A 14,727-nucleotide genomic window follows, 5' to 3' on the forward strand; every position below is an offset into this window, starting at 1 on the left:
CCGACTTAGTTTAGTCTATTGGAATTTCATAAATCAGATGAATTTTTTTTTTTTTTACATATTCCTAATATTCTTATATTTACGTCTATTTTAAGTAAATACTTTCGTACTTCAAAAATACACTTTCTTACTTTATAATGAATTTTATTCATATATTCAACTTCATATATTTTAAGCATATTTTCTCGCAAAAATCATAAAATCTTATACCTTTATATTATTACAATAAAAATTCTACTGTTTCTTATGGCTTTTTCAAAATATTTGTTTATGATTACATCGTGCAATAACTACATTATTTTCTTGTATATGGCGGAATTACGTCTTCTATATCTTAAGTTTTCCTTTCAAAATTAAGAACAATAATAACAAAGATTTTATTATCACTATTTTCTAGCAAATAACTTAGGCAAATATTTCCCAAATATTTTCTAAAACTAAGTTCAAGGACTATCTTCGGATAGGCTCTGAGGGGTGCTTAATATCTTTCCCTCAAGTAACCAAATCCTTTACTTAGAATCTCACTGGTTTTCGCAGACTTAAAACAACATTTTCACTTTATCAAATGGTTTTCCTAAGTTTTCCTTAAAAGTTAGGTGGCGACTCTTAACAAATTTTTTTTTTTCAAAAACCAGGAAGCGTCGCTACAACAACCATAAGTTGCGGACTGTTTCAGCCGATCCAAAATGGGGCGCGACAGAATGGCGACTCTGCTGGGGACTTACTTAGGTTTTGACCTTAGCAACTTAGTTGATGAATTATATTTGGGAATATTTGTTTATTTGTGTTCATTTTTCGTTATAATATAAATGTTAGCAATATACACTGCTTTGTTTGAGGGGATGCAAGCCAAATCCAAACTTACGTTTCTTATTTGTTTGAAAACACTACTTGTGTCTTCTTTCTCATCTGCACCTTCTATCGAGTCTTTGACCGTACATAATTCACACACTGTGGTTCACGCGGAGGGTATATCTACACTCCCCCAAACCTTCTTTGGATTCCTTAGTTTTAGAGTTGGTGCAATTAGGTTAGTGCACCTTCTCGCAGATATTCAGTCCCACTCTCAAACATTTAGGGAAAAATCTTACTCTAGAAGTAGGTCATATTGCATATACTTTAGGTGGGACGGTCCAAGGAATCGTCTCTGCAAATAGAAAGCCACCCTTTTTGTTAGAAGGTTATACACCTTACGACATACTTTCTGTGAAATTGATTCAGATGGTCCAGCTATTAGCACTAATGGATTCAGTACAATTTTGTTGACCTTCCTCTCCATCGATGATCTGGAGTAATCTTTCTAAAAATAAAAATCTTCTCTTTATTTGATTTCATTTTCAAGTCCATGGATGTGGAGTATTATCAAAATCTCCACCTAAATCTAAACACACGGGTGTTGGGATATTACCAGATCTTCCCCAATACTTGAATTACTCCTCCCACTCAACCAACGTGGAGTATTAGACGAAACTCCGCCTTTGTTTGGCGTGTTTTTCATGAAAACAGTTATGGGATATCTTTCGTCCCTATCATCATTCTTTATTTTCTATACATGATTATTTATTATTATTATCAATACTTCATTTTCATTAGATCTCCCTAAGTTCCCTTTAACTAACAATAGGGTCTTAGGATTCTTTATTCCTTTTGTATCCCCTTTTCAAAAGCAATATTTCATATTGCTCTATCTTTTGTGCTAGTGTACACCCTTGCAACATCTTTTATTATTATTCATCTTGACTTCGCTACCCTCTATTCAAAATCTTAAATTGTCCTGAATCTAAATGTGACAGAATCTGGATCCATCTATATCAATTTATTTCAACGTAGGCCCCACCTCTGGCAAAGAGAGGTTCCAAAATATAGGACGCATTTGCTTGACATTATAGGAATGTTTAACTCTATGTGGATGTGATTATCTGATGGCCTAAACTAAATCTTTACCTTTGTATCTTTTTTATTTCTTTTTCTTTACCCCCAAAAAAGGTTGATCGTGTTGACAATCGAGCTGCTGACCATCCTTACTTCACCAGATACAAGTCATCAACATTACCTCGACGTAGTTGGGCTGTCCAAGAAAAAAAATCACTATGTCTGATCTGACTACACCTAATCCAATTGGTACAGGGAAGTCACAGTTATCAGCGAACCTTCTGAAACTTCTAAAGCTAGAGTTGCTATTCAACATGACGAGCATGTCGCCTTTTTAACTTGAGAGGTCGAGGATCTACGGGGAGAATTGAATCGTGTTAAGGACTTGACTAACTTATCCATTACACTCCAAAGTCCACCTCCTGAACCCAGGAATACTGCACCAAACCTACCACGTTTTCCATCACTTGATTCACCGATTCCCAAACACTTTCCTACTCAACATCCCCCATCTACCGATAATAATTCACTTCCGGCCACCTCAGAAAATCCACCGAATTAACCACCTACCTACACCCCTCCTCAAAGTCATCCATCTACCTACACTACTCATGTCGCTCCTCTTAATCCACCACTTGTTAACCCATCAAGTCAACCTCCAGTTTATATTCCTTACTTTTCTCCACCTGCTTATACTTATCCGCCGCCCACAACTACTCCTTCAACTCAACTAAGCCAACCACTCATTAATACCCCTTCCAATCCTCCACCACCTCCAATCCAAAATACTCCTAACATACAAAATTATCCTTCCTAGTATATACAAGGGGCATAAGTTGCCATCCCATATGCGCAACATGTTCCTCCCGTATATGCAGAGGAAAGCCAAACCTTTACCAACCCAATAATGGTTAAGTTCCAACCCAAGGTGGATCAATACGAGGAAATGGAGAAGGATGCCAAGGCCAAAACCAACAATGATTTAGCAAGAGAGGTTCGTGAACTTAGGGAAGCAATGAGAAACCTCCAAACTACCAGGGGAAGCAAGAGCCTAGAGTATGATGATCTCTGTGTACAACCAGACATTGACTTGACCATAGGATACAAGCCGCCAAAGTTTGATTTGTTCAATGGAGTTGGTGACCCTCATGCACACTTGAGGGCCTACTGTGACAAGTTGGTGGGAGTAGGAAGAAATTAAATGATCAAAATGAAATTGTTCATGAGAAGTTTGTCTGGTGAAGCTCTTGCTTGGTACACACAACAGGATCTTTGTAAACGGCGTGGGTGAAACGATATGGCGCAAGACTTTATGGATTGGTTCAAATTCAACACTGAAATCACACCAGACAGGTTCTACTTGGCCAAGTTGAAAAAGAAACCAACTGAGACATTTCGTAAGTACGCACTGCGATGGAGGGCAAAAGCAGCTAAAGTCTAACCACCAATAAGTGAAGGTGAATTGACTGTCGCTTTCATTGAATGCCAAGATAATATTTGTACTATGAAAAAATGATGACCATGATGGGGCAAAAGTTCATGGAAGTCGTTAGAATGGGAGAAATCTTGGAAGATGGGATTAAGTCATGGAGAATCCAAGACTATATGACTTTGCAAGCTGCAAGCAAAGAAATTCAAAATGGTTCTACCAATGGGAACAGGAAGAAAAAGAAAGATATGTCTGCTACCGTGATTGACCAAGGACATAAGCCAAGTCAGACTCCTTTCTACTTGAATCAGCCACATCAACCCATCTATCTTTTCCATTATGGTGAAACTTCTCAAATGCTTTACTATTCTCCACCAACTACCTATCCTGTCTATAACACCCAGGAAAATTATTACCAACCTCGAGCCTCTACTTTTCAAACTCTGCATCCATATCGTCATATCCAAGCTCCAACTCACCAAAATCGTCCACATGCTGCACCTAGGGCCCAAACCAAAACCACTTGCAACTATACCAAATTAGCTGAATCATATGCTCAGTTATTTGAAAGGTTGAAAACAGCCGGCATGATACAACCCATTGAAGGAAAAATCCCAAATCCTATTCCAAAGTGGTTTGATGGTTCCAAGCGTTGTGCATATGATTCTGGAATTGTTGGGCACGACACTGAAGATTGTTATGGCCTTAAAAATAAGATTGAAGCCTTAATCAAGGAAGGAGCGATTCAACTTGCTGGACCTCAGCCTAATGTGAGTGACAACCTTCTACCAAACCACGAGAATGCCAATGTGAATGTGGTAACTACAGAAGAAGATTGGGATTTGAAAGGGACCATTGTACTAATTGAAAAGGTTAGAAGAAATGCACCGTCAATGGTTATCCCAAAACTAGCACCAACGAAGGATACTTCTACTACCAAAAAGACACCAACCATTTGGAATGCTGAATTAGAAGAAGCTTGGATGAATTGGACTTGTACTCCGTACCTGGGATCTTGGTAGATTGAAAAAGTAGTAGTTTTTTAAAATACTTTTGAAATAGCACGATTCTAAAACTGAGGATTGATCGTGCCTAAAATTTTATGTTGATCTGCCTCATCTTTTGAAAACTTAATTGCAAAATCTATGAATGAATTTTTTATTTTCTACGACATATTACTCTCTATTTTTTTACATATAAATTATCAAATCTGCCAATTACGATTGTGACACAATGAAATAAATGATCAAAGTCTGATTTCAAGGAATACTTCGAAGCATGACTGAGAGTTCAAACAACTGACCAAGGAACATGACAAATATGAGAGTGCCAATCATGGCCATGAATATCATTTGGCCCTTAGGAGAAATTACTCATCAGGGATAAATGTCGAAGATCAGAGAACAATACTCAAGCAATCAATAGCACCATCTCCAGCCAAGCAGCCCAACTGATTTTATTTTTTACTCTGCTATCTTATTTTGTAATTTATTTTTTCCACTTGGTAATTTTGCCTTGAATTCTTGTAGGAATCGATTTGGGGTTTTCAAAGACAAACAGATATATCATTAGGCCATACAACTCATTCATTATAATCCACATGACTTTATTTCTCATCCATCATCTACTTTACTTTTACCTCATGACTTTATTCAATAACTTTACTCTAAAGTTTCCTTTCAGGAGTTACAACAATCAACATTAGTCTTCGAAGACAACCGGAGACTCATTCATCACGAAATCCCCAAAGAAAACTGAAGGATTTCAGAACAATTAAAATTAGTCTCAGACAACCGGAGACTCATTCATCACGAGATCCCCAAAGATGATTGGAGGATTTAATAACAAACAACATTGTGTCCTTGAAGACAACCATAGACACTGTCATCATCAAGTTTTCATAGAAAATTGGAGACATCATGCATCATTAACTCCCCGAAGACAATCAAAAGATATCATTGAGTCCCTGGAGACAAACAACGGCCTCAGTTTACATTAAAGTTTTTGAAGATAACCAAAAACTTCATTACATCATCAACATAAGCCGAGCGGCTACACTCTTACTTTACTTTCTACTTTACTAATTACTTTAAATTACTTTAACAACTTTACCTTAAATCTTACAGACATCATTGATCATCAAATCTTCAAAAACAATTGGAGACGTCATGCACTCTCTGAAGACAATCAGAGACATCATTCAATCCCGTAGACAAGCGGAGACTTTATTCAACATTAAAACTTCCGAAGACAACTGGATGCTTCATTACAACACCCGCAAAAGCCAAGAGGCTACATTCTTACCTTACTTTTTCTTACATATTTCATATTTTTTATTCAACTGGTAGTTTTACCGTGAGTTTCATTTTTGACTGGAAGCACAATTTGCGATAATAAGACATACATCACAATGTGGAACTACCCTTTTAGCAATAAACTGGGGCAAGCTATCATAATTTCAAGCATTCCTAGCTACTTCAAGGATTTCGGCAAAGAAACTCAACTCAACTAGACTCAAGTTTTCATTTCAACTTTTAGTATCATCACCAGTGTCATCTTAATCCGACACTGGGGTAATTTTTGAAAATCCACAATCTCCTTTACTCTCAAGATCCTCAACAAATATTTTTATCCAACGTCTCCTCATGCCCAGCTATCTCAAATAATCATTTCAGATACAAGTGCACTCATATCCACTCCATTCATGTTGAAATCGTCCTTGAAGAAACTCAGTGTAATCATAATTCTACACTGGGGCAAAATTTTGATGTTTACAAAATTTTGCTATGATTTGAACTATAAATGGTCTGATTTCTCATAAAATTCGAGATATGTAGGCAGCTCAAAAATTGGAGCCCGGCCATAATCTTCCAAATACTTTATTTTGCTCGAGACAAAATTGGTTACGTCAACGTGATTGCCCAAAGATTTTCACACAAATCTTGGGTCACTCAGGAGCAACTGTTGACACCCAATTTTGGCTCACTTTTTTTCCTACAATTATTTTACGGATGTTCCTCAGCCCCAAATAATTTTCAAAAATTAAATAAGGAGTAAGACTTGTATTTTTATTTCTATTTCTATAAATTTTTAAATAATGAAAGGAAATCTATTTTCTATCATATTATAAAATATTTTAATTAAATATAATTGAATATTTTAGCGTCAAGATCACCAAAAAAAAATTTTTGGTAATCACATTCAATTTCTTTCTAGTTTTATTTTATTAAGGCGATATTATGACCAAATATATATATATATATATATATATATATATATATATATATATATATATATTATTACATAAAATATATATTTTGTTATGTTCTTACTCTTACACACATATGTATGTATATATGTATATACGTAATTTTTAGGACATCAGAAAGCATCGATAAAATTAATTTCAGTAGAAAAGAAGTATCCGAGCTAGCAACAATCCAATTTTATTTTTCCTAAATCCAACTCTTATTTTATTTCAACAAAGATCCCAAAAATTAGCCCAAACTTAGTCCATTAAAACTACTCCATCTAACTCTAAATCTAAGTCATCAATCTTTGCCACATCCTTCTAACCAGTTACATCTCGCCACGTCACTCAGCCAACAAATACAAACTCATCTCGGTCACTTAAATCTTTTTGATCCAAGGGCCACAAGATTTTCAACTTTAAATATATCTATATATGTATATATATATAATATTTATTTTTAAACCATCCGATCAAATGATCGGATGGCTTGAATTTAGTCGAAAAAATAAAGTACAAGGGAAGGATTTCTCTCTTCCCAAACCACACGCGTCTTTTCTCTTTCATTACCCAAAATGCACAAAGAAACCATCAATCTTTCACTCTTTCTCCATATTCCTCATCTAATCTATACCCAAAGTCAAAACCCTAATCCAACATATCTGACCATCCGCCTGCACTACAAGGATTCATCTTATTTTCATCCTTTCCAATCTGCTACTTCAAAAAATCAGCGAAAATCAGTTCCCAATCGGTGATTCAATGAAATTCAATTTCAAATCCACGTTAAAGACACAAAAATCATCCAAAATCGTGAAGTGAGTTGTCGCTTTCAACTTTTTGAATTTTAAATACATCCCTTTGATTTGGCCATTGGTTTTCTTAAATGTTTGGTTTCAAATCCAAACTTTCAAGTCCGGATTTGCTTATAAATACCAATATTTTTACCTATTTTGAAGGGGCGAGAAGTTTTTTGGAAGGAGAGAACAAGTTCGAAAATATAGAGTGAACACTCTGAATCGGTGTAGTAAGGTCACAAAATTATTATTTCTCTTTTTTGTTTTCGGTCTAAGGTCGATTCCCCAATGTTTGAGTTATTCATCTGAATCTTGACACTAAAGCCCCAGGCTTGCTGCCCAACACAAGGTGCGCTTTCGTATTGTTTCTTACTTATATTTCTCCTTTGTGCTTGAAATGGCTGTGTGAATTAATTTCTACTCCATTTTCATTTCTTTGTTTTTGTGTATTAGCAATATAGATTTATCTTGATTGTCTACTATTCTAGATACATGGCTGTATAAATAATAAAATATGTGGTAGAAACTCTATTTTCTATTGATCCTAAATTTAGAACTTTGGTTGCCTTGTGTTTACATCATCCTTTCGATTTGGAATGAACAAAGTTTTGCAAGAAACTTGTTAATTTTTGCCTTGGTATGGTTCGATTCCGAATCTACTGATTATTTTCCCCTCTTATTTGCTTGACATTCTTGTGAGAATGAGTATTGTTTGATGAAACAATGGATTGAAAATGTCACAACTTGGCATAGCACGAACGAGCCACTAATTAATCTGATTTGTATTTTTAATATCCCTCTACTATCTCATCTCCCTCTATCTAAAGTATAAACCTGTGCGTGTGGTTGTTGTATGCATTTTCTTTTTAGCTAAATATTCTTTCAAAATAATAAATAAAGATGACATCGAGATTTGTTTTACAAAATACGTTGAAAGCTTTGATTTGGAATGTTCACAGAACGAAATAGTACCTTTGAATCTTTATCTTGTCTGCCTTTGCAGTATGTTGAAGAGTTTGTTTGCATCTTGTGTGGAATTATTGTATGAACTAGCGTATGTATTAGACTTCTAAAATATAGTTGGCTAGCCCTATGTGTGATTCCTTAAGAAGAATTTAAATGTACGCATTAACATATTGGGGATGATAAGATTTTTCTACCTACTAATATAGTTGAAAGTATCAAAGTATCATTCAATTAGAATCTCGTCCCATTTGTAATTTCACCGTTGAAAGGTTACGATGTTAGTATGCTTAGAAAGAGTGATTAGCTAGTTTGTGGCTGATCCAAATTAGCATTTTTTTTACAAATAGGTTAGCTTTTATCTGGTTGCACTCTTGTTTTTGCCTTAGCCAAAAAGGATGACTTTCTTAAAGTATTATATCCATGGAATTTAAAATACATGCTTTGCTTAATGAAATGCTCATTCAACATATTTTCTCCCTTAATTTGTATTTTCCCCTGTACTCCTTATTTGATGAAATACTAATCCTTATCATTTTTCTTTGTTTCATGTAATCTGGGGTGTCGGAGTTTCGATGGAAGCTCCATTTTTAACCTAAAGATTGGGTTGGGTCAATAGCTATAGGATCAGAGAACTCCGGGTCTAAATCACTAGGAGCTAAGTCCTTCGATAGGAATTTATCGTATCGAGTTATCCGTCTTCTTCTCTACTTTAGTATTCGTATCTATTTCACTAACATTGTACTTCTTTGAATATCTTGATTGAGTAGTTTTACTTTGTTTAATTTTGTTTAGCTCAAAAGATCTCTTGGTTTGCTTCGGTTAATCTTTCACTCATCCAACATTTTTAGGTATAGTAATGACGTGTGATTTAACCATTTGCTCACTTCACACTCGCAAATCAACCTTCTAAAGTAAAAGAGGTAAATTTTGGTCTTTAAGTGCAATCTCAAACAAAACACATTTCTTTTGAAATTGATTAAAATGGTTAACAATTGTTTTCTTTTTCAAAAAAAAAAAAAAAAAAAGTGAAACAAATGTCTTTTTATCACCTTAAATGGACTTTTTCAAATAAATCACTATAAATAGGTTTCAATTAGTTAATCTGTTTATGTTTGCAAGCTACTCATCTCCCAAATTCGATTCTTTTAATTAACTCAATATAATTTAAGTATTTATTATATTTCATATTAATTTCTAACTTTATTTCAAAGTTTTCTTTTTCATTAGATTTTAAAAGTTTTTGAAATGCAAGGTATATGTTTATTCTTATGTGGCTGTATACAAGGTACATTTTATTATTATTATTATTATTATTATTATTATTATTTTCACTACTATTACATAATTTACAAGTTATTTTTTAATGCTATTATATAATGCACTTTATTATCACATTTTATTTCCGACTTTGTTTAGTCTATTGAAATTTCATAAATCAGATGAATTTTCATTTTTTTTTACATATTCCTAATATTCATATATTTAGGTCTATTTTAAGTAAATTCTTTCGTACTTCAAAAATACACTTTCTTACTTTATAATGAATTTTATTCATATATTAAACTTCATATATTTTAAGCATATTTTCTCATAAAAATCATAAGATCTTATACCTTTATATTATTACAATAAAAATGCTACTGTTTCTTATGTTTTTTCTCAAAATATTTATTTATGAATACATCGTGCAATAACTATATTATTTTCTTGTATATGGCGGCATTACGTCTTCTATACCTTAAGTTTTCCTTTCAAAATTAAGAACTATAATAACAGAGATTTTATTATCACTATTTTTTAGTAAATAACTAAGGCAAATATTTCTCAAATAATTTCTAAAATTAAGTTCAAGGACTATCTTCGGATAGGCTCTGAGGGGTGCTTAATACTTTCCCCTCGAGTAACCAAAACGCTTACTTAGAATCTCACTGGTTTTGATAGACTAAAAACAACATTTCACATTATCAAATGATTTTCCTAAGTTTTCCTTAAAAGTTAGGTGATGACTCTTAACAAAACAATTTTTTTCAAAAATCAGGAAGCGACTCTACGACCACCTTAAGTTGCAGATTGTTTTGGCCGATCCAGAATGGGGCGCAACAATAACAATATATATTCTTTCCTAGTAGAAATCTAACCTACAATTGTATAGCTATAAGTATTTCATTATGTATTATTGAATGAGACAAGTTGTTATTCAGAAAATCTTGATTTCTCTATCAAAAGACACAAATGAATAAGAGATGTAGGCTCTATAAAACAGCCATGCAATGTGTGAATTATGCCATATTAAGGCATTAAAGTTTGAGGTATAATGATGCCAAAAAAGGAGTAACTCATAAGATTTTACGGCATTATATGCCACTTACTCACATGGAAAAGTAACTGCAAACATGCATGCAGCGTATCAATGCAAATGATGCATTTTATTATTATTAAAATACCCAAACTTCATCAATTCCCCACTCAATTTAATATTAATAAAAGAGTCTACTAGTTGATGGAAGACTACCATGCATAATAAAGGTGTGTTTTGTATTAAACCTCCACTTAGTAAAACAGAAATTTTTACTCTAGAGTCATAGTGGTCTCAGACTTGAACTGTGACTGCTTAAGGAAAATAAAATATCACTGAATTACACATAATAATGAGGGTGTTGACATGAGCTTTATAGCCAGCACGTTTTGGCCTTGTGCCTTTCCGATTTACATGAGCGTCTTTGAGAATTAGCCTAATTCTCGTAGGAAAATCAAAGTTCAGACAGTAAATTCTGAATGCGTGCGCACTGTTGTCCATTGAAAGCCTAGTTAATTTTTTAGGGTAATAAAAATTTCAGAAATGCTGCCTCTCTCCTATATGTTGAATGGTCGAAGCACATATGATAAGTAAAAGGTGACACATTTGTGGAATTTCAGTACGAGTGGTTGAAATGTTTCATTATGTACCAATTGTCATGGGTGAATTCACATGTATTTTTTGCTTGATTCCTTGGATGCTCAAATTACATGGACTTGAAACCTCCATGTACATATTAATCCATTGTTTCTTTAATATCTGAGAAGCAAGAGGTATATGATATTCTAATGCTCTTTACCCTGTTATTACTGTAACTTTTTCCCCAAACTCCTGCCTTTGCTGAAAATAATAAGTCAGAGATGAACAGTAGAAAATGCCGTTAAGCAATAATATCATTGTAATAATGTAAATGATACTGAAATATTGGTGAAATGAAATCATCTTTCTTTATTTATTCTTGCTGATTGATCATTATATGTTTCTAAAGGTTATTCTGAATCACAACATTCAATCACTAGAAGTCACATGTAAAACATCTCCCAGTGATGAAGAACTTAATGAATCTGTCAACACTCTATCAGCTAAATTATCAGAAGCTCTTGTGAACATCCGCGAGAAGGAAGACTTGGTAAAGCAATATACAAAAGTAGCCGAGGAAGCTGTGTCAGGTAAACCTTATTCCTTGAAGGTAGATCTTATGGAACTCTTTCTACGACTTGTAGTCATTAATGCGAGTCATTAAACAAACCAGTATTATTTTTGGTCCTTCCTCCCCAGTTTTAATTCTTTAAGGACACTGTAAAAATCAGTGATTCTACTACTATTCCTCCTAATTTTTATGATAGTAGTTGAATTAAATATTATATTATCTATCATATAAAGATTTAAGAGTCACAGGCTTGTTGCACAAGCATAGATCATTGGTTAGTTCCTTATTTAATGTGCCTGGAACAGTTTCATGACGAACATATGTTGTAATTATTGAGTTCTCCATTTACTTGGGTTGTTCTATGTCAACAATGTTTCGGGACTCATAATAAATGAATCGGTTGTGCAAGTTGAGATCCAAACTTTTTTGCAGCTTGAGCTGTAGGTGCTTAATAAAGTCAAATCCTAATTGGAGTATTTAGTGGTTGAAGTATAAAATGGAGTATTTGATTATTCTACATAACCGAATGATAACATGGTATATAAACGTCTGGCAGTTCGGTATTTGTTTTTGATATTTCTTCTGGTCAATAATTTTATTGTATAAGGATAGGAGAAGGCTTAAACTGATGTATTAATCCAAAAGAAACTAGTTGAGACAACAAACCAAAAGAACTCAATCCTTGAAGAGCGTATTAGTTATCTTGATGGAGCACTTAAAGCTTATAGAGTGTCCGAGGCAGCTTCGACCGGCAAGACAAGAGCAAGAGCAGAATGTCCAAGTCACTGGAGCGAAGACAAGTTGTGAGTGGGAGTCTAGAAAGTCAGAACTTGAAAATAAGCGTGTTTGGCTCAAGTCTCAACTGCAAAGTTCTAAATCCAAGGACAGTAACATCTAAGATCTTCAATATAAGCTTGAATATGTGGAGAAACAAAACACAGTACTCAAGCTTGAACTTGTTTCCATATCTGAGGAGCTCAAACTAATGACATTTCAGAAAGAATTATGCACTGATGCTGCTGAAACAGCTAGCAAACAACAGCTGGAGAGTGTCAAGAAGGTGCTAAGCTTGAAGTAGAATATCGTATGCTTAAGGCATTTGTTCTGAAAAGATTAGTTGTTAATAACCACGAGTCTATCCCTGCTTTCTCTGCTTATGTTGAACCTTCCACTCATAGTTTTTCAAATACCACAGTTGTAAATGATATTTGCAGCATGAGTAGTTTAGAGCCAAATAATAATTACCAGTACAATTTTGGCTTCTTATCTTTCGGTTTGGTTTTTGAATTGAGTCCATATAAGCATGGAAAGACACATAAAAGAGACCTTACAGCACCGTCGCTAGAAAAAAAATTGATGGATGATTTTCTTGAGAGGGAGAATCTTGCAGCACGTATTGACACAGTGCGTGAAAGCAACAATTACAGAGGATCTCACATTAATGAAGCTATTTTAAGAACAGAACCTAGAGCCGCTATTAGTCAGACAGCTGAAGTGAAGAAGTTGGCAAAAATATAGGTGGAGAAATTAAAAATAGAGATAGAATTAACTGAGTGTCAGGGCGAGCATAACATATTTAAAGAATAATTAAAAGAATCAAAAACAATTTAATAAGGTAAGAGCTAAGTTATCTATGGAAAATGAATCCAGGATGAAATTGGAGGCTGAATTCAAGGCTACTATAACCAAGCTTAAAGAATTTACAGAACATTCGCAGAAAATGGAGGCTCAGATTGTGGAGCTCAAAGAAAAGTTATCTGTGGCATATGAAGCAATAAGGAAATCTGAGGCAGAAGTTGAGCCTGCTAGTACTATGTTCAAGGATTTTGTTGAATGCTTAGAAGAAGTGAAAATTGATGTAGTGGAGCACCTGTTATCTTTTATGTATTTGGGTACAAGAATCTTTAAATAAGTAACACAAATTTCAACACTAGTTCAAGTCCAAGACAAGAACACTTATGAAGTTTTGTAACACCTTCAACACTATTCTATGAATAATCTATCTAAGAAGTGTGTTAAGATTCAGAAAAGAGATGAAACATAATTTAAGACCAAGTCTTCCGAATTTACGGAGTGTCCTGAAGGAATAATTTCCCTCATTGTACCCGAGGTTTTGGAATCTTCCTCCCAAGATAAGATGACCTTCAATCCGAACAATAGCGGTACCTCAAATTGTTGGATTCAGCGAACTCACTCAATGTTTTGATAGATCACACAAAGAGTTTTTCAAGACAAGAAGAGAATTTTTTATTTCAAAAAATTTGTACCTAAACCTGTGGATGAAAGCAGGTTTATATAGCCAACATGTGCCTCTTCTGGAAATTGGCAATGGTTCACTTAAAAGGTGTGACCTTTCTAGAAAAGCCATGTTTGTTCATCCAAAGAATGTGTATTTTCCGAACAGGCATACCATTTCATGAATCAATGTGTCATTTCGTTGAAGGGTTGCATCCCTTCGTTTCAGCACTGCACTATTTCGAAAAACTGTTTCAGAATATACATGCATGTATATAAATGAAGTATCAAAACACAGAAAAAAGTTGCGTTTTTCCCTTTGGTATTTTTCGAGCAGAATTTATGAATTTTTGTCAAATAAACTTTGTCAAAAAAGATAGATCTCATCGATCGATTATTTTCCAAATCCAAATCCAAATCCAAATCCAAAGCCGAAGCCGAAGCCCAGCCGAGCGAGCGACGACGGTGACGGCGCGAGGAATCTCTTATTTCTTGCCTCACTTACCATGTGGAGTAAGTTTTCCTTATTTTAAACACTCACAAATTCTCTTCTTCCACCAATGTGGGAGAAAGAGTGAACTTTCCAATTTGGGAGTACACTTTCTAAATTAGTGTCTCCCCTATCTCCACCATTTTTTCTCCATTTTTCATTCACACTTTTTCATATACTTTGAACCCAACAATCCCCCACATGAATGGGAAATGACTATTTTTTTTTGTAAAATTTTTACG

General features: G+C 34.3%; 1 pseudogene; it reads left to right on the top strand.

Moving 5' to 3' along the window:
• Positions 1 to 3,426: 3,426 nt before the first annotated feature.
• On the top strand, positions 3,427 to 14,353 carry LOC107868928 (annotated as a pseudogene).
• Positions 14,354 to 14,727: the final 374 nt, after the last annotated feature.

This window comes from Capsicum annuum, chromosome 4 (assembly GCF_002878395.1).
Source record: "Capsicum annuum cultivar UCD-10X-F1 chromosome 4, UCD10Xv1.1, whole genome shotgun sequence".
Classification (NCBI taxonomy): Eukaryota; Viridiplantae; Streptophyta; class Magnoliopsida; order Solanales; family Solanaceae; genus Capsicum; species Capsicum annuum.